Source organism: Gavialis gangeticus, unplaced genomic scaffold (assembly GCF_001723915.1).
Source record: "Gavialis gangeticus isolate Ggan-Ray unplaced genomic scaffold, GavGan_comp1, whole genome shotgun sequence".
NCBI classification, from domain to species: domain Eukaryota; kingdom Metazoa; phylum Chordata; order Crocodylia; family Gavialidae; genus Gavialis; species Gavialis gangeticus.
This window is the reverse complement of record NW_017729032.1, coordinates 42,379,180-42,400,714: the sequence shown is the minus strand read 5'-3', so window position 1 is coordinate 42,400,714 and position 21,535 is coordinate 42,379,180. Positions and strand designations below refer to the sequence as shown.

The window sequence follows — 21,535 nt, the reverse complement described above, 5'->3', positions numbered from 1 at the left end:
CCCTGTGCAGATCTGGAGGCATACTCCCCCACACTCCCAGGGTGCATGCAGTGGCAGGAGACCCCTCCCCACCTCAGACAAGCTACTCGTGGCTGCATCCTGCACCCTGCCCTACCCCATTTTAGCAGCACCTGTGCCTGCTCCTGCCCCTCTCCCTCCCTCACCACGGGGCCTTCAATCTGCCCCCTACCCACCCCTTTCTTCCCCCTTCCCCCTTTCCCCACACCAGACTTACCAGCCCAACACTGGTCTCCAAGGTGCCTGACTGCATATTGGAATCGGGTCGGTATCGGCCAATACGGTTCCGGAAAAATTGGCTATTGGTATTGGCCCCCAAAAAATCTCTATTGGTGCACCTCTAGCAGGGAAGGTGGGGGAAAGCACGGAGTGGGGAGGTGCCTCTGAGCACTGGGAAGGGATGATTCTCACCTGCTTTGGGAACTTTAAAAAGTCCCCAGAAGCTCCTGCAGCATGGTCCAGTCCAAAAAAGGGGGTGCAGCCATACCACTGCATCTCCAGTGGATCTGCCCCTGCAGGTTTGCCTCCTGCATACTCTTTACCTTCAAGTATAAGGCTGTACTGCATTAGGAGTCATGCATTATTAGTCATACAATTTTAATAATCAATTCATGATTTCAACAAGGACCCATTTTCTCATGGCTATGTTCCTATGCTTGTGATTACATAACTCAAAGATGTTTGGGGCCTTTTCTCATTGTTAAATTCTCTGGGCAGAAACATGATTTGGTATTTGTCTGTATAGCATCCAACTCAACAGGGCTCTGACCCCTTTTGATCTCTATACTAACATATTAATATTTAAAATGATGATTGGCAGTGGTCAGAAACACCATGAAGACAGGCCACAGTTCCTCCCTCACAGTAGACGAGAAAGTACCTTGTGTTTTTCTATGTAGCCTTGTTCTATGGCTGAGCCAGAGAAGCATCAAAGGGAAAGATACCTAGTTTTCCTTGGCTACCAGGAAGGATTAGCTTAGCATAGGTCACTATATGTAGACTAATGGGTAATCTTGGAAATATACTATGTCTCCCCTCCTCCTACTAAACAGGAACTGATAAAAATTTAAGCTTATATTTGGGTTATAGATAAAATACCTATATATCTACTCTCCTGTCTGCTCTGGTCTCCTGTCATTCTCTGGCCTGCTTTATGCCCTATTAATATCACATTATACTTTCAGAGGAAGATATACTAATGACTGCCTCTGCCAACTTGGAAGAGGGACCAAAAACAGAAAGCAGCTGATAATAGTCATGCTTTAGTCAACATGTAAGAATTCACATACGTAATCTGAAGAGTATGAAAATGAAATACAGTTCTTAAATGAAAAAGCCAAAAGAGGAACAACAGGGGCGTTTACAAAAAGCTATAATAAAGAGGTTTTCAAGGAAATGTATTCAAATCATGAAAACCTGTATTTGAAATGTAAACCTTTTTACACACATCATCATAGTGCAAATATGAGAAAAATAAAAAGGGCTGTTCAGTTTTACTGCTGAAGTTGCAGAAAGAAAGCAGTCAATATAAATGGAGATGAGAAGATTTGCTTTAATAAAGAGACTTAAATTATACTGATCAGTTAATGCAGATGGAGATAATAGGGTTATATATGATCTTGTCGGGGAGATAGTCTTGAGACTGTGTAAATCAAAATTTAGTATTTTTAAAATGGCCTTCTTTATGGATTTTACTTTATTCAACAGATAAGCAAAATCTGCAGATTTTCTACGCTATTGAAACAGGAGATTAGTCCAGGGCAGTATCTCTTTAAGAGAGAGAGAGAGTGTGTGTGTGAGAGAGAGAGAGAGGTAGCTGGCAAGGGGGAGCTAAAACGCCTGCTGCATTGAATTTGTTTGGATACAGCGAGGCTGCAGCAGTGTCATGCATCACTCTGAAACCGCTGATTTTGCAGAAGGGGAAAAGGGCCAAGATCATTTGAGCTGAGAGACACAAGCAGTCAGTGGAAGAGATGCATAATAAACAGAACAGTATCTGGAAGCAGAATATGAAGAAACAGTTAAATACAGTGGTTTGTCCTGTCCGATACTGTAAGTATTGCCTCACTGCAAGGGATCTCACTTACTGCGGTTGTTTGCGAGAAATGTTTTATGGGTCTCACGGTACTGTTAGCATTCAGTGTGCAAAGAGCACTGTCTTTGATCTGCTTAACAGTATGTGTAGCAGAATAACTGTATTGTCTCTGTTTCTACAGCATTTGGGGGTGACTCATGAACTGCAGTGCGCTAGCAGAGTGGATGAAGCAAGCATTTGCACATTGGCTTGTTTCTCCCTGTTTTAGGAGATTTCTCTGTTGCACTGTATCATGACAAATGCTAGCCTATTGCTGCATCACTATGCATGTAAAGACATCTCTTCCTTAATTTCACCAGAAACCCTTGAACAGGGATTTGTAGTGCAGTCTTTAACATTACAATGGGTGACATCATTATTAAAAAAAACCCAAAACCCACAAAAAAAACCCTTTCTAAAATACTCCTCACAAACGTTCTATTCATATTAGTTGTTCTAATTTTGGAAGGCTTTGTAGCAACTATTTTTTCTTAGGTTTGTAGATGTAGTAAGATTGAAACTCAATTAGATTTGCATTGTATCTTGTGAGACTATAACATTGAGGAGGACGTATGGTGTGATTTATTTAGCAAGGGAGTGAGCACATTCCTGTGATTTCTCTCTCTGTTTAGTTAAAGTAGACATAAGTAAAACACAGTGTAAAATTTAAACATTTATAAATGTATTATAATGTAAAATATAAACATGCTTTGCTTATGCTCTAAGTGGTGTGGTCTTGCTAACAAACAAAAAATATTGCTAACACACTACAGCATGTGGACAAAGAAATTTTGAATGCAGAAAGAAAATTCTAGTTGTGTCTAAAACTTCACTCCAGCAGAGCAAAGAACTAAGAAATGTGTTTTATTATTTTGGAATTGTTTTAATTTTGCTTAGAGCTGCATCATCATCATCATAGTGATAGGCTGTGACACAAAGAATACCATCCCTGTATTAATAATGACATATATTGTCATGGTTACCACTATGAACCTTATGTTGTGTCTACTGAAATCATTAGCTTCAACGTGAATAGTACTTATACGTATTGCTACATGAACATACAAAGAGGTTGGGGAAGATGATGCAGGCAATCCACCTTTTTCTGCACTATGTGCTGAGCCCAGCATAATCTCAGTTTTTGGATTTTGAGGTCAAAAACTCCTCCGGGCTACTATCTGTATAGCATTAGCCATCTCAGGTGAGGCAGGTAGACCAGAGCAGTTCTCTCGCAACCTGGGAAAACCAAACTTTCAAAGGTTGATTTGTAGTTCACCTCACAGCAATCTCAGATGCATTCCAGCTGTGCGAACTTTTGGTAGAATAGTGCAAGTGCATTTTCTCATAGTCCCTACTACAAATTGCACAGTTTAGCCCTTAATGAACTTCTAGCAAGGTTTCGTCACCTCTGCCATGCCTCAGTTATGGATTTGAGAGCATGCCAACCTTTCCATTTTAAATGTTGTTTCTCGCCAATTTCTCACCATTTGTAGGAAGTCTTCCCAACTGATACCACTCAGGGTCTCTGACTGGGAACAGAGTTTCTGAAGATTAAATATAACACTCTGCTTTCCCATTTTGGAGTTACAAGATACATTCCAGTATTTCAAATGGAAAGGACTAAAAAAATACTGTAATTATCTAGGTCTTTAGTTTAACCTGGACAGTGGGCTACACTCATTTCTGGAGCATCTCCTTTCACATCACTGGAGTTATACCAGGGTTAATTTGAAACTCATAAGTTATCTAAATTATATATGTTTTTTTAAATTACAGCTTGATTCATGTACCACCTTTCTGAGTTTGGCAGATCTTCAAGAAGGTTTATGGAACCCAGACATACAGTCTGTGCATTCTGTATTTCTGACTATCTTGGTGTAGCTTGGAGTACACATGTGCATCTGGGAACACCAAATTTACTGGGGCTTCCTGTATAAACAAGATCCCGTCCTCATGCAATGTAAACATAAACATCCAAATTTATTACACAGAGTAAAAACAAAAAAAAACTCCCAAAAGAAAACACTAAATATAATTTTGAAACACTACTAACTAAAAAGTGAAATCTTTAGGTGGCACCCTGTTGTGGGAGGATTCACCCATACCCAGGCTGTCTGGGACTTGGGGCTCCCCAATGGGTAGTTCTGGGGGCCTGCATCCCTATACCTGCCCTTCAGCAATGGGCTGGAGAGGGGGCCCACACCAGAGAGCCCTGTGAGCTGCTCCTTAGGTTCATTGCACTGCGGGAAGCTGCTCAAGAGTGTGGATCCTTCTGCATTGCAAGGGGCTGCTTTGCTCGTGGAGAAGTGGTAGAGTGCCAACCTCCACTTCTGCATGGTGGCTTTGAGGGGTTAACTGTGGCTTTCATCAGCATACCGCACCCCAAAATTCCTAGTCCCACTCCCAGCTCTGTTGGGCAGAAAACTGTAAAAGAGCTCAGAGGAAAGGTCAGGTCTATCTTGGCTTGGGCCTGAATTACAACTGGTGCCCAACCACAGTGCTTGGCTGGGACATAAACTACAAAAAGGGACAGAAGGAGGCCCAGGCCTATCTCACTGGGCCTGAACTGGGCAGAAAAAGCTTGTCAGGCCAATACTGCACTGAGGTCTGGATCAAAAAGTAGAACCTGGTTTCACCTTGGCTCAAACCACTTCAGTCTTCAGCCTGGTCCAAATCTGCCAGCCAAACATGTGGCTGGGGTTCAGCCACCCAGCAAGGTTGAAACGCAATAGCTGTGAAACAGCAAAAAGGGCCCAGGCCTACGGCTGCAGCCTGGGCATCCAGTCTCAGCTACGCAACTGTGCTGAGACGCTATAGTTACAAGACAGAGGGGGCCAGGCCCATGTGGCCAGTAACTACTGGGGCCCCATGAGTGGTCAGTCTGCTCCAGGGATTAACCCCCCCGTGGTATTATCCCACTCAAAAAAAGGGGGGGGGGAAGAGGGAGGGAAAAGGGGTCGCAAACTCTGAGAGAGACTTTCTCTCCCTGTACCTGAGGCTTTCCCTTCACATAGCTTTTGCTTTCCTCTCCAGTGAAGAGAGGGGGAGACATTTTTCTGGCTCCTAATTCAACTGTGCAGCTCTTCTCAGTGCCAGGAGAAAGAGAGAGAAGCTTTAGTTGAGTTGTTTTTATACACCTGGTGTGACATCATCCAGTTAGGGAATGCCATATTCCAGTCTCTCATTAAATCTGCCCAGAGAATCCTCTGCTTCCTCTGGCCAATGTGTCCAGAGGATTTTACATATTTTGCCCAGATACAGGCCCCAGCTTTCCACGTGCAGAGCACATGGCCAGAACGACAGGGGCCATCTTGCCTACACAAACACACACACACAAACCCAAAAACACAATACAACAACCCCAAGCACACACTTTACCATACACATATATATATGGCAAACAAACACTTTTATGGGTCAAAATGTGAACATTTCAAATAGTACATGAAATTTTGAGGCCATGTAGGAAATGTCTTTCCAAAAATCAGCTCTAATTAGTCCAGAAATATTTTGTATGTCCAACAATTTTTTAGCGATTCTTCATGCATCAGCTAAAAAGCATAAGAAAGCTGCTTGCCAATTTACTGCACTAGCCTCTTTCTGGAGATTTGTATTCAGCTTCTTTCTTCCAGCCTGCATTTGTAGTGGTCCTGTCTCCATTTTTTATGTGCACTAGACTTCTTGGAACAAAAGTTGTGCTTAATTTATTTGCCTTCTCCTTCTCCTCTTTGATTATTCACTGCAGGACAGTCTCTGCTTAGAATCAGGATAGCAAAGATTCTAACTGTTTGCTAATAAGTTGTTGGTTCTGATTGCTGTGCAATGATAAGGCTGTGCTAGAAAGCTTTCACACTGCCTGCTTGTGCTATACTTAGTACTGGTTTGCTTCCAAGAATACCAAATTTGCAAAATAAAAAAAATTCACACATAATAGCTCTATGTTCACAGGGATCATGCTAGGAATAAAGAGGTAGTGGTTCTTTTCTACGTGAGTCTTACAGCAGAATGTGCTTAAATTCAGAATATGATCATGTAAGAAATGCAAAACTCTAGAACTCTTGGTTCAGAGATGATACCTGTCATTACGCCAACTCCTTGAGCTACTTCACTGGAGCTTATATGTGCCCAGGGGCTCTGCTCAACTTCTTGAGTTTGGCTTGTCCTTGAATCAAGGGAAGAGATTAGCGGTCATTGGTGATGCGTAGGGGGTGCATGCAGGTGCATGTGCATCCCCTGAGATTGGCCGTGTCCCCGAGAGAAGCTCCATCAGTGCTTCCACGATCGGCTGCTGGGGGACCTCTACCCCCGGTCAGCGATTGGTTGCTGGGGGCAATTGGCTACTGGGAGAAGTGCAGCAGTTTATGATCTCAGGTCCTAAAGCAGGGGAAGGAAACTTTTTCCAGCTGTGGGCTAGAATGAGCCATTGTGGGATGAGTTCTGCCACTGGTGGTTCTCATCCCTACAGTGACATGGAGAAAGTGCCTACAGCTGAAGCCCCCCAGTCCAAGTGTGACCGAAGCCCCATGTCTTCAGGCCAGCTCAAAGGTTCCACGGGCTGGATCTGGCCCACAAGCCATAGATTTCCAAACCCTAGCCTAGACATCCACATAGATATCCCCTCATTAGTTACATATGGTTCACAATGGAGGTTTTCATGGGGGTGCTGCTAACTTGTATATGCCTTTACCAGCTGTTTCTGAGCCCTGATCTAACACAATCCTTTGGGCTGTGAAATAAATTTGTAACGATGAGGAAATCTGCAGATAAAGGCTGGGATGGGGGCTGGTGCTTTTGGACTCTTAAGCCCCACTTGTCATATCTACACCTTGTACTTCCCCTCTGCTGTGCCCACAAACTTTTCAACTTTCTCTTTTTCTTTCTCCATCTTCATTTCTTCATTTTTTCCCTCCCAGTTATTGCTCCTTGATGCACCACTCTGTGTACTCCTCTTTGGCTGATTTGAGCCTCGTGCCCCAGTCTTCCAACAGTAGACATATTTTTCCTTTATCACCAGGGTAGCCTTTGAGGTTCTGCCTTATTGACAGTTTACTGCTCACTCTGGTGCCAATTCTGCAAAATATGTGCTTCACTTTAATCATGTGCTCAATTAGGTCCACCTGTATTCAGATATCTGCATACTTTAGTACATGTGTTTCTTGAATTGAGGCCTCGGTGCACTGGGGAGAGATACTCAATTGCAGAATACTCGATTTTAGAAAAATGAACTCTCAAACCCAATAGGGCTTATCCATCTCCCCTTTCTATGATCTAATGAAGACTAACCAGTTTTTATTTCAGTTTTCCATTAGTCATGACAAAAATGATGCCAGAAAACTAACTGTTGTCATTTATTATGTATGAGAATCAATATGCAGCATCTCCTATTTCAGCATTAGAAGTGCACAGGGTATCTTTTGACCATCATGGAAAAAACAGAATTTTTTATTCTCCTACAATGGATTGATTCCCAAAGGATTTCATCTGCCTCCCATCATTGTGACCTCCCAGATTTTAACCTTCACCATTTAGGATCATATTAAGTAGAATTGCAGTAGCAACAATACCATCCTGAATTCTGTGTGAATAGAAGCCTGGGAGTAGAACGACAGGCTGTCATATAACTTTTAGTTATTTTGAAATCTGTGATTTAGTAATATTCTGAGTCTCCTTTTAAACTTTTTTTGGGTTTTTTTATGATTTTCCCCCGCATCAATTATTATTTAGAAACTCCAAATGGAGAAAATTTTCCTTACCATGTTCTCACTACCTTTTAAAAATATTTGCCTCCACTGTAGTGCTTGCAGTTGTTATAACATTACTCTCATATAATATTTTGCACTAACAGGATACAAATCTATTTAATTATATCAAAACACTTTAGAGATGCTAGTGAATTAAGTCTCATGCTACTCCTTTAGTGAATGCAGGGGCTATTAACAGAAAACTGGCAGAGCAGTGCTATTGCAGTTATTTGATCACAGTTCTTCCAGCCCACTGAAAATAGTCATTTAGAAAAACTATGTTGAATCTCCGATGTGTTGCAAAGCAACAGAAAAATACAAAGGAAAAGTCAAATTGTGGGCTATCTTGACAGAATCCTTTCAGGATTGTTTTATGCTACATCAGCACAGTTGTCACTGACAACATCAACATTAACACAAGCTGCATTTCATTTCTTATATTGATATATGGCATGGACAAAGAAACTACATATTTTCATCTTTGAAAATTATTTAATCTCTTTTATCTGGGCATGCTATGTGCAGCCACATCTCTATATTAATATCCTTATCTTGCCATTGTTTTACATTCCTAGAGCTAAATTTTTAGCATGCTGTGAGTCTCAATTTAGAAACAAGACTCCCCCGCATAAAGGAGAGTTTCATATAGTTAATCTCCCTAGCTAAAAGCCTGGATTTTAATGAGATATCATTTTGTTCCAGTTTTTGCTGGCAAATGATATACAAGTGTACATAATAACAGTGTATAAAACAACTGTGTGTATATCTGTGAGTGTGTGTGTATGTGTGTGTGTATTCTCCATTACATTTCATTTTCATTTTTTGTGTCAGATGGCCCCCTTCTTTAGAGCCACTTTTTCTAAATCAGCTTAGAAGAGGAGTGCCAAAAGGAATCACTTAAAATACAGACTGCAGCAGCTCCACCTATTCTGGTGTGAAGTTTCTGTCTAAATATCCTGTTCAATACATCTCTGAAGAGAGAAGGGACCATGTGCAAATTATTTCCTCATTTTTCATATTACACTCTTCCCTGATATGGGCTTGTTCTTCTTTGCCAATGGATCTTCATGTCCTTTATTTTTGTCTCATGTCTATAATAACAACAGTAGTGATACCCAGCTGTTACATAACTCCTACTGCATGTGGTTTGGGGAGTGGGCAGAACCAGCCAGTTTTTGGGCTGTATACATTTTAAAAGAAAAAATGGACCTCTTGTGGGCAGGTGCATGTACTCTGATAGGGTTCCTGCCTTATTCCTAATGGCTTTTTTGCTTGTGCTTATTTAAGTTGGTCTAATAAAAGATATCAGATTCACCCAAAGAACCTTGTCTTCTCTTTCAAGCCAGACATAAGCTTCATAACCTACTCCCTCCCTATCTGTCATCTCCCCTTCAGGATCAAAAGGTTGACTTCTGCCTCACAAGGACAGTCTTATTTGCCTACATGACTGATTTTCAAACAAGTGTTGCCATATCCTAAACTGCACTTCATGTCCAGAAGTTCCCATAAATATCTGCAATGCTACATCATTCACTTGCTTCAAGCCCCTCATTAAAACTTATTTTCCATGATGCCTATAAAAAGAAAGGCACTTAGCACACTTTCAGCTGCTGAACTGCTCTGAGCACTGCCAGCTAGGCTAACCAATATTGCCTCATTGACTTTCCATACTCCTGCGTGTGCCTGTACTCATCCATTATCTCTGGTTTTAGACTGAAGCTGGCCAGAGGAAGCACCATCTTTTTCTTCTGCTTTTATGTAGTGCCCGCCCAGCACAAAGGGACACTAAGTTCCTAGATGATGCAGTAATAGAAGCTGCAACAATATGGACTACCAAAACTCTAAGCCCCCTGGGCAGCCTCCACTCCAGCTGCTCCCCAGATTTAGGGTATGGACATTTGTCTGTTTGTAACGGCTTCAAAATCAAGGCAGGTCATCACAGCAGCTGTTTCACTAGCCTGCAGCCACACGAGTGCTTTCTCTGGGGTCAAAGTGAGGGAGACTTAACTGACTCTTATTGCTGCACATTACAGTATAACAGCTGCTGTGCTCTCATTTTGGAGCGGCTGCAAATGCACATTTGTCCATGCTCTTAATTTACAGGGCTGTTGTTAGATCAGGGCTGTCTAATTTGTAAGCAGCTGGGGGTTGCACGCTGTCTTGCATTGGCCACACCAACATAAGCCACAGGCCCCCCTGAGCTGCATGCCACATGGGTGCCCCCCCTGTTGCAATGCATGCATGTGGGCACCCCATGCCCCCCAGTGCACTGCACTCATAGGTGCCCTGGCCCCCACTGGTTGGTCTAATAAATTATATCAGATTCATCCCCCTGTCCATAGGCTCTCATACTGCACTACACTGCATGGACATGCTGAGCCATAGATTAGACCAGCACCACAGACTGTGCTGCACCACACTGCCCTGCCCCCTGGGGTGAGGACTGGAAGTGGAAGCCAGAGGAGGGAGGAAGAGCATAGAGACACAGGTTGCTGCTATAGCCAGAGCAGTTGGGGGACATCCTGGTGGGAGCCCAAGGGCCACAAATTAACCCTTCAGGCTGCATGCAGCCTGCAGGCTGCTGGTTGGACAGCCCTGAGTTGACCTGACATCATACTTTACAAATGTTAAGTGTTACAGGTATTACTGTTTCATATTTCTCTGCAAATAATCGTGGAGTTATCAGCAAAGCAGACTCCTGGATTGTAATGGCAGTTCTAAAATTCCATTGCCAGCTCACTAAAGGAATTCATCACCTTGTATTAGGATCTTACTTAATATACTAAACTCTCTATGCGTGTTCTATTTTAATTCCTCAAGAGTCAGGTTGTCCTAGCATATATGACAATCATTAAGGGGTGTGCAGGCAGTGGATCGTGGCTCTATCCTGGCTCTGGACCATGCTGTCACTGCTGCAAGGAGCCAGGGCAGAGCTGCAATCTGCAGCCTGCATGCCCCTGCCCAGAGCATGCAGGCTGCAGACCGTGGCTGTGCCCTGGCTCTGGACCACACTGTCACTGCCGTGAGATCCCAGAGGCTCAAGAGCATCTTCCCGCCCTGATGTGCGCCCTGCCAGCTTTGTTGGAGCCAGTCTCCATGGAAACGCCAGCTTTGCGCTGTCACAGTGTAGCTGCTGCCAGGGTCTCCATGGAAACTGGCCCCAGTCATATGGGCAGGGACTGCTGGGAAATGGATTCTGCTGCCAGCTAGATCCGGCCTGTGGGCCGGACTTTGCCCACCCCTGTCTTAATGAGTCTAGTCCTGTTGAAGAAAGCCAAAGTGAACAGATAATGTATTTAGGTCAACAAACTTAAAAATCCATCAGGTAAGGCAACGATTCAGATTTCATAGTTGAGAACCTTTCTGCTAGTTCTAGACCTGGGGCTTTCAAACTTTTTTCATTTGCAGACTCCTAAAAATTTTTGAATAGAGGTGTAGGCAACTTTGAATTGTAAGTGTGAGTATTCACATACATTTTATTGATCATAGTCATCTTTTGCCTACCCCTTAGATACAGTTTGAGGATTCCTATGTGTCCACAGACGACAGGTTGAAAACCACTGTTTTAGACATACCATTGAGAGACTACTAGCTTGAATGTCCCAACTGTTGCTAGTTCCTGACATGCAAGGGTCACATAGGTCTGGAAGCGACAAATTTAGTGTGAATCCAAAGCGAGTATCATTAAGTGCCAGGGGGTGCATACACATGTGCTTTACTGTGGAGTTGACTAATTAGCTTTTCAGTAAAGTGTTACAGCCTACACATGTGCTGGTATTAGGGGAGAGTAAATTAATTAACTCTGCCATAGGATAGTACTATCAGGGACAGTACTAACCTATGGTGGAGTAATTTACTCCACCTAATTTAGTTTAGATGGTGACAGGGTAACTATAGGGCATGAGGATGCTAAAGTGCAGGGGCTGCCTGCCACCTACCCCTGCACTTTATCACCCTTGTGCCCCAGCTAGCCCCTTTGCTGCTCACTGCCATCATCTGGAGCCCAGGGCTGACCCCTATGGTCCCCTGCTAGCCTGAGCCTGCTTGTCCCTAGCTCAAAGTGCTGTGGTCCTGGGAGCACATGCAGATGCTGGGCCCAGGAACAGCTGACTCCCATGCAAACTGTACCAGAGTTTATCACATCACTGTAATAGCATGTGTAGATGCACCCAAGGGATGCCCCCCTGCATGTGAGGATGTGTCCAGGGTGTCTAAAGTTAGTGCTGAGCCTAATGCAGCTATACTACATTTAATATGCAAAGTATGCAGTACATAGGCTTGTTTAGGTCTTCCTCAAGTATCTTTACACAGAAGTGTATAATTGTTTTCACTTTTTTTATATATACTGTCCTTGCTTTCATGTGAAGGTTAGTATTTCTCAATTGTTTTCATTACACTTTCATAATTAGTTTCTCTGCCTGACTTACCTGAAAATTATGAAAATCATCAAATTCTTCAGAATTGGCTTTTCTCATAAATAAAGCTACTTATGAGTCTTATTTATGGCTGGCACCTGTTGCTTGCAAGTACAGAGTGAAGTACCATTTTTGCAAAGTTTCAAATCTGGTAGTGGTTTTATCCAGTCCATTATTCCACTTAGGGTATTTTCTTAGCACATTCGTCTTCTGGTGCCATCTGTTGTTTAGAAATCACTCAGACCCAAGGAGATTCCCAAGAGGTCTGCTTTATTTGGACTTCTAACATCAGTCTTGTGTCACATGAACCTCTGAACAATTGAACAACTGGCTCCTCTGAGTTTTCCACTGCCTCATAAGAGCTTTTTAAGTTCCCCCCACATTTCACTCCCTTTAAGCTGTTTTAAGAAGTGTTCCCAGATCAGCCACATTCTTGATGATGTTGCTACCTTCTTAGGCACACATCTTTTCTTCTCCCTAAGCTCAATATTGCAAACTCCTTGTTAAAGCTCAGTTTTGCAAATCCTTAGAGTCAGGAGCCAGAATCATGATATCGAAAAGGAAACTGTTACCAGGCTTATCCAAAACACACTTTTCCCTGAGAGTAAATATGGTTCTCTTTGTGGACCTTTATCAAACTTCCTTAACATAAAGGGGATGGTTTCATCTGCTGTTTGGCTTTGGAAACATAGTTTAGCATTACAGGCAACCCCCGCTTAGCGCTCTTAATTGATTCCTGAAAAAGTGAGCGTTAAGCGAAACGAGCGTTAAGTGAAACCAAAAGTGTTTGACAATCCAAGATGGTGACCCCAAGTGTTTGACAATCCAAGATGGTGACCCCAAGTGTTTTTAATGACCCAAAATGGCAACCACAAGCGTTATAATGAAACTCGCTGAGCGCTAAGTGAAATCAGGTATCAATTTAAAATGAGCGTTACAGTGAAATAGCTAAGCAAAAGAGCATTAAGCGGGGGTTGCCTGTATTTGAAGTCCTGTAATAACAATGTATCATTTTTCATTTCCGTGGAATGTTGGGGCTATTTCTATCTTCTCCGACTGTTAGGGAGATCATGGGTTTTGATGATAGGTTTCATAGCTCTCCAGTTTTCAGCATGGCTTATATTAAGCCACGTTTGTATATTCACTTAGATTCTTCCAGGTGGAAATGGTAGGACAAGTTTCCCAAGTTTTATAGAACCTTAAAACGCCTTGGTAATAATGTTCTTTCTGCTTGCCACTGGAACTTGCCATTTTTATTGCAGTAATAAGGAAAAGTATTGCACTACAAATAAGTTCTGTGGCTGCTTCCTGGCAAATGACCAGATCATTATGAGACAAAGAGTGGGACAGATGATTCACTGAGCCATGAATGAACTAAATACTCATCACTGTTGACATCTGGCTTCATCTGTGTTATCGACTTGGGCTTGCTCAGGGTTTTGGCATATCTTTTAATGAGCAGTGCCTTTGCCCTCATCTAGGATTATAGCCAGTCCTGCTTGCTTCTCTTTGAAAGCCTGCTTTTAAGTGGAATTTAAAATAACTGAAGAAAAGTGAAAACCATTGTTCTTTAAAAATCCTTTCTAAAATCAGAATTTTTCTGTTCTGTGTAAGAAAAGAACCTGGAACATTCAGGCACTAATCTGAAATGTTTGCAACCCTTCCTCGTAGGCAAGTGCTTGATTAGACTTTCCAAGACTTCTTTTGCTTTACCTCACAGTGCCCTCCAAGTTTTGGACAGCAGGGGGTTGCACATCCTGTAGGACACAAACCCCAGGACCCCAAACCCTCCAGGTGCCTTCTCTGGAGGCCCCAGACACATGGGCAGCCTTACTTTCCCTGAGCTGTGTGGGCAGTGGTAACAGTCTGCTGTCCCCTGCTGGGTGAAGAGTGTGAGCAGTCTCCCACCAGTGTGGTGGTGAGCGTTGACTGGTGGTCAGTGACCACCCGCAGATGCCGCTGGCAGTGTTGGCAGGGAGTGGGGAGGGGCGGCAAGTGGTAACTGCCTGCAGGTGCCGCTGGCAGCGTTGGCAGCACTTTTCATAGGGGGTGTACCGCCAATCTCAGGGGGTGCACATGCACCCGCTTGCACCCCCCTACGCGTCACCAGTGATCCTGCCTTAACCATTTGTCTCCAAACAGGGAGAAAAATAGGCTTAAAGAAAAAGGAAACATTAATCTCAGTTTATTTGACACACAATTTAAAATATAAGAATCCAACTGCTATTAAGAGTCTTTAATGTGTGCATTTTTAATCTAAGAAAAAATGATATTTTAGCAAGTTAGTTATATCCTATGTTAAACAAACAAAACCCACTACCAAAGAACCTGCAAAGCAGAAATACGTCTAACTTCAGGCTAATTCTATCCTTCTGGGCTGAGTTCTAAGGGCATGGAATGACTGTAAAAGGTGTATATTTCCACCCAGAGAGGCTTTACAGTCTTATGAGTTGGTTAGCAGGGACTGTAGTCTTCTCTGTTTACTCCCAGAATAGAATCATACAATGCATTCTGCAGGGAAAACACCTTTCTTGCACAGGCCCCTTTGAAAGAGAAACTGTCATAGAGAATTTCTTGGTTGTAAAGGTGGATCCTAGCAGTCTCTTTTAAAGCTTAATTGAAAAATTTTACTTTGTACAGAATCAGATAACACGGTAATTTAGCTCAGGAAATGAGACACCATAACCCGCATCAGAAACAGTCACAATTAAAACTGAGTCATAAATTACTTGCAATGTCCAGATTCAACTAAGTACTTAAAGCATGAGTTGTCAAGTGACTTCAAAAAAAGGTGGTTTGGTATTATTTGGGAGTCATACCTTCCTACTGCTTCTGGAAGCCCTAATATCCTTAAGCTACACTATAAGCAAGGCCTCCATTTTAACAGAAATAACTGATACCAATGAATGAATAAGAGAACTTTATTTTCAACTTATATGTTTCAGGTTGTAAAACAGTCATCCAGACTTAGGCTGGCAGGCTGACCCCCCCAGAACCTCCTGGTGGCTGGGGCTGCTGTGACATGGCTCAACATGCTGCGGTCCCAGGCATGCATGTAAATGTGGCATCTGGGAGTAATAAACTCGAGTGTGGTATGTACTGGAGTTTATGCTGCATTAATTTCACATATTGATGCACCCAGTGCTGAGCCCCAGGGGTCTGTGGGAGGGATTGCGGGGGAGGTAGGTAGGGTCTGCAAGGGGATTGGGAGATGGAGGGGGGAAGCAGGGGATGTGATTGGTGGAATTGTGGAGCCAAGCATGTCTGCAGAGAGCTTGGAGGGATGGGGGGTCTATCGGGGTCCTCAGGGGTTAGCTGAGTCCAGAAGGTACTTTGTACTGACCAAGACAATTCCCCCAACTTGAGCATAGGCAGATGTCCTAAAGGCACCAGACGCCAAAGGCTAGTGCTGACTTAGTTAAGGAGCAGTTAGAAGGGCTGGGTGGGTACAAGTCAGCTGACCTGGATGACCTCCATCCATGGGTGCTGAAGGAACTGGCCAGTGTCCTAGCTGAGCTGCTGGCATGGCTGTTTGAGCACTCATGGTGCTCCAGCCAGATCCCTGAGGACTGGAAAATGGCCAATGTGGTCCCCATTTTTAAGAAAGGGAGAAGGGATGAACTGGGTAACTTTAGGCCAGTCAGTCTTACCTCTATCCCTGGGAAAATACTGGAAAAAATCATCAAAGAGCACATTTGTGAAGGCCCAGCAGGGGAAATGATGCTGAAAGGAAACCAGCACGGGTTTGTCACAGGTAGATCCTGCCTGACAAACCTTATAGGCTTTTATGGCCAGGTCACACACTGCCTCAACACAGGAGCTGAGGCTGATGTCATCTACCTGGATTTTAGGAAGGCCTTCAACACAGTTTCACATCCTATTCTCATAGGAAAACTAGCAGGCTGTGGAGTGGATGACTACACAGTCAGGTGGGTAGCCAGAGAGTGGTGGTGAACAGGTCGTTCTTGACCTGGAAGGAGGTGAGCAGTGGGGTCCTGCAGGGTTTGGTCCTCGGACCGGTGTTATTTAATATCTGCATCAGTGATTTGGACGAGGGTGTGGAGAGCATCCTCTCCAAGTTCACAGATGATACCAAGTTATGGGGCAAAGTTAACATGCCGGAGAGCAGGGAGCAGATACAGGCCAACCTGGACAGGTTGGGTCAATGGGCGGAATGAAATAGGACGCAGTTCAACAAAAATAAATATTTTTATTTCTCCTAGGAAGGAGGAATCCCCAGAACACCTATAGGTTGGGGGATGACCTCCTCAGCAGCTCAGAGGCTGAGAGGGATCTTGGAGTCATAGCTGACTCCAAGATGAACATGAGCTGGCAGTGTAACGAGGCCATCGGCAAGGCCAGTTGCACCTTGTCGTGTATTAGCAGATGCATGACCAACAGATCAAGGGAGGCAATGTTTCCCCTTTATGCGACATTAGTCAGGCCACAGTTGGAGTACTGTGTCCATTTTTGAGCACCACACTTCAAGAGGGACACGGAGAATCTGGCAAGAGTTCAGAGGAGGGCCACTCACATGATTAGTGGCCTCCGTGAAAGACCCTATGAGGGGAGGTTGAGAGATCTGGATCTCTTTAGTCTTCACAAGAGACGGCTGAGGGGAGACCTTGTCGCAGCTTATAACTTTATCAAGGGAGGACAACAGGGAATTGATGATGCGCTATTTACCAGAGTGCCCCAGGTGGTAACTAAGAATAATGGGTGCAAACTGGTGGAGAGTAGATTTAGGTTGGATATTAGGAAGACATTTTTTACAGTAAGGGTGGCCAGAATCTGGAATGGGCTTCCAAGAGAGGTAGTACTATCACCTAACTTGGAGGTCTTCAAGAGGAGGCTTGACAGTCACCTGGCTGGGGGTCATCTGACTTCGGTCCTCTTTCCTTCCGGGGCGGGGGTCAGACACGATGATCCATTGTGGTCCCTTCCAACTCTACAATCTATGAATTTATGAATCTATGAATAAGTGTTTAGCAGAATCAGGGGGGCTAGCAAGGTCTACAGGAGGGCTTGGGGGGTACAGGGGCTCTCTCCCTCCCGGACCAGGGGTTGTTTTTAGCCTCAGACCCTCCACCTCCAGATGAATGAACCATGCAGGGAATTTACTCCCCCGGGTCCCACCCACCTCTGCCTCCACCCCAACTTACTTCCTTAGCTCCTGGCCCTGGCAGATGCTGGTAAAACTGGCACCAAGAGTGGCTTTCAGGATGTGGGGGTTGAAAAATTTCAGAGACAGTGGTGGAGGATACTTAGAAGACACTATAGCTTTACTTTCCTGTCTCATGTACTCGTGACAAGGTATTCAGCAGAATTCACTGGGATCTGAGAAGCTGTGTAATAAGCACTTCTGCTATGGCTTCAAACTTGAGCTGTCAACCGTGTGCCTTGGTACCTGCACCACTCCAGCCATCAGTGTGGTCCTAGCTTCAGTCACCACCATATTTTAGGGCCTTTACAGGCCTATCCACAAGCAACATGACATCAGACTGACACAAAGTGTCTATCTACGGAAGCAATTCCGGAAGCAGGGCTGCTGAGAAAGGCTGAAGCATCTTTCAGCCTTTCTTAGCACCTCTGCTTCAGGAATTGATGATTTTTATTCTCACAGACTTTATTAGCTGTTTTGTATTAAGATGCAGGACAAGCTCCTCAGTGAAAATATTTGTTGCAAAACCCAGTAACTCCCTCTGTCAGAACTGGTACCTGATATGATTGGTTGGAAGAACAATAGATTATGAAATATGTTTACCAAGGAATGCCACTACACAGTTGGCAATTACATGGTTGCCAAAAGCTTTGGTGTTGCAATACAGTCACCCATGATGACCATGAACTGAGTATCTAGTTCAGATCTAACAAGAAGAGGATCCAGGTGACATTCAATCTGCAAAGAAGTTATGTTCCTGTGGGATTTGCTATTATGTTGATGAAGAGGTTGGGATCCAAAAAATTGCTTGAACTATGCTATGCTGTGCTGTAATGGAACAGAGCTTGCAGCTTTTAGAAGGGCATATTATAAAGCTTACTCATGAAGTGAAGTTATCTAAAAACACAGTAGTTACCCTTGGAGATCATCTGCATTTCACTTTAAAATCAAATCATCAGACAATGATGTTTGTGGCAGGGCTCTTTTGGATGCCTGCCACTTTAAGGCTGAGCACAGGCAGTCAGCAGGTATGGGCCAACCCTGGGGAGGCGGCCATTTTAGATCTAGGCCCACAGGGCAGAGGCAGTAGTCTGCTGCTGGCAGCTGGAGGAACACTGACTGGCTGAGCTGCTGCTCAGGAACACCTTGGAGGTAAGAGCAGGAGCTATGGGGATGGGAGGAGGTTCCTGGTTCTGGGTATGACTGAAAACTGCATCCTGCTGGGGAAGAATGGCCTGGTGGGGCTACCCATGGTGGTGGAGCTCCCCAGAAATGCCAGGTCAGTTGCCGCCCCAGTGAAAGGAAAGGAGGGGTGCCTTAAAACCCCAGCCCCTGGTGGGTTACCCAGACTTAGGGGCAGGCATGGGAGCCAGGCACAGCTTTAGATGCCTGAGCGCCACAGGGGTGTAAGACCCAGGAGACCCCAGTGAGGAGGCAGTAACATGGTCTGGAGAGGGGGTAGGAAAGTGGCCCCAGAGCAGGGGCGGAAATGTATGGTGGGCCTGCACAGGGTGTCATTATGACATGAAGAACTGTGCGTAAGCAAGGTGTAGGACTGAAGGCTGGTCTGAAGTGCTGCAACAGGGGTTGTGTTGAGAAGGACCGGAGGATGGCTTGAAGGGCAGCACACGGGCCAACCTCCATGAGTATGTGAAAGTGGAAAGTCTCCTAGTGAGGAGCTAGGGGCAGAATCATCCCAGTGTTGGGCACAAGGACTATGCCATGTAGTGTAGGGGGACACAAGCAATCCAAAGGGCTGCATGTGCAGGGCTAGGATAAGAGTAGTCGAGCCTGATGTCCCAAGGGGGTTGCTCAAGGGAGCAGGGCAGGTTGAGAGTGGCCTAGTGAGCGGCAGATTGCAAGATGCCTAGTGACAGTGGGTGGAATGGAAGAGGCCCCAGTGAGAGGGGGAGGTATGAATGTGGTCCTGAAAGGGGCAGTGTGTGAGGGGCCCAATAGTGGACTGAGTTTGGCCTGGCCTGAAGCTGGGTGTGACAGGGGGAAATGCTTAGGGCTGGGTCTTAGGTCACCCTGTCCACCTGTCTAAGTTAGGGCAGCCTTCCCAGTCTCTCCTGCCATGCCTTGTGGTTAAGATACTGGTTGTAAAAATGCGGGAGGCTGCCCACTTAAGACCCTGATGCCTAGGGGTGTACACATGACTTTGACCTTCCCTTATTGTGTCTCGTGCCTCACAGATGACATCCTAGAGTTACTCTTTGCTCCAGCTCGTGGCTGGGCCAAACTCAGCCTGTTGCGAGGCCTTATGCATCTGTCCTTTCACTGTGCCCCATTGGGCCTCATTCATACTGCCCCCCTTTCAGTGGAGACCCTTGCACTCCACCCTCTCTCACAGGGGCTCTTACATGCTGCCCTTCACTGGGCCACACCCAACCTGCCCTGCTCTCTTGAGCGACCATGTAGGCGATCGGGCGTGCTTACTCACACTTCTTGGCTGGCTGGCACATAGTCTCTCAGGCCCTCTTGTGACCCTCATCTAAATGGTTACCCACCAGTTTGCTTTGCCCTGGGTGGAGCTCTGACCCAAGCCCCTCTCCAGGTAACTTGTCTCTGTCGCCTCCTTCATTAGGGCTTACTACTCACTCCTTCCTCCCATGACTCCCACTGAGCCGTGTCATTCGGTTTCGGGCTCAGCTACAGCCTCAGGCATCTGAAGATCAACCTTGACCTCACTGCCCCCTCCTGGGGCTTCCACTCATGCCTTCACCTTAGGGCGGCCCCAGTGGGGCCTACCACTCACCACCCCTTCTCTGGGGCCTCATTACTACAGCCTCTTCCAACAAGGGCCTTCAGAGCCTTACACCCCCACATGAGGCTCAGGTGCTTCTTGCCAAACATACCTGGCCCCCACTACTCACACTGGGCTCAGGTGCCTCTTTCCAGGTGTGCCTGGCCCCACTACCCTCCGGTCTTAATGACCCACTAGATGGTGGGGGCTGTTGTTATCAAGTGTCCCTACCCACCTTTCACTGGGGAGGTAACTGACCTGGCATTTCTGGGGGACTGTCTCACCACAGACAGCACCACCAGACCGCCCTTCCATGGCAGGGTGAAGTTTCCAGTCATGCCCAGGACCAAGAAGTTCTACCTGCCCTGGTCTAGTTTCCTCATTAGGGCTCCTGGATGATAAACTTGGGTTCTCTCTCCTCGGGCCCAGCTCTCACCTTGACCCCATTCGGAGTTCATAGTAAGTTCATAGTAGCCTGTTTGCTGGCTGGCCCCTACCCTGTTTGTCTGTGATATCCCTTCATTGAAGGGACCTTCAGCTCTGGCCCCACCTCCAGGCCAGTCGGGGTGCCAGATAGCTCACAATGGTACTGGCCTGCCCCTCACATTGGGCTTATTTGCCCTTTGGCCACCTGGCCCTGGCCCTCTTGCACTGACCAGTGTGAAGGATCAGAAAGTCAGCTTAGTAGCTGCTGACCCTCATATTCCAGAGGGGTCCTTTCTGGGTTGCACCATAGAGCCCTCACCCTAATCGGGGTTGGCCTAGCACCCCCACAATGCTGCATGGGGCCTAGGTCAACTGGGCTCTCCTGAGCCCTGGCTTCACCCCTGCCAGATCTACTCTAGGGCTTGCCTGGCACCTTTGTAGGCCTACAAGCTGTTAGCCCCATGCCTAGGCTAGGCTTTGTTCTTAATAGGTCCTATCCTTCTTCCTGGGGCTCAGGACCCCACTGGGTCACTACACTGGGGTGCAATAATAAACTGGATGCCATCTGCGAGGCATGGGTAAAGGAAGGTCAGAGCCATGTGTAAACCCCTAGGTATCGGGGTCTTAAACTGGCTGTCTCCCGCATTTTACACCAGGTTAAGAAACAGCAAGTTGTGGCAAGTGAGACTGGGTGGACTGCCCTACTTAGACAGGTGGGTGAGCCAACGTGAGACCTGGCCCTGAGCTTGCCCCCTGTCACAATGCCCATATAAATATTCAGCTCCTGAAATATAAAGTTTGTGTCTCCAAGAAGTGTAAATTCTTCCTGCAGAAGGCAAATATGATAATTATCTATCAGAATAAATCTGCCATCATTCTTCCTCAGTGTTATCACATGTACTTTATACAAATCCAAACAAATGACAAATCTAGTAGAGAACAGTTTATGGCAGC

The 21,535-nt window shown here is 45.3% G+C and overlaps 1 protein-coding gene across 2 annotated transcripts in view; it reads left to right on the top strand.

The window, feature by feature from the left end:
- Positions 1-1,857: 1,857 nt before the first annotated feature.
- SACS (sacsin molecular chaperone) overlaps positions 1,858-21,535 on the top strand; it is a 95,563-nt gene continuing 75,885 nt past the window's right edge. Inside the window, exons 1-2 of one of the 2 annotated variants that reach the window (XM_019524395.1) lie at positions 1,858-2,070; positions 8,665-8,765. The gene's annotated coding sequence lies outside the window, so the exon portion shown is untranslated. The remainder of the gene's footprint in view (positions 2,071-8,664; positions 8,766-21,535) is intronic. The other variant, XM_019524396.1, reaches the window with a different exon arrangement.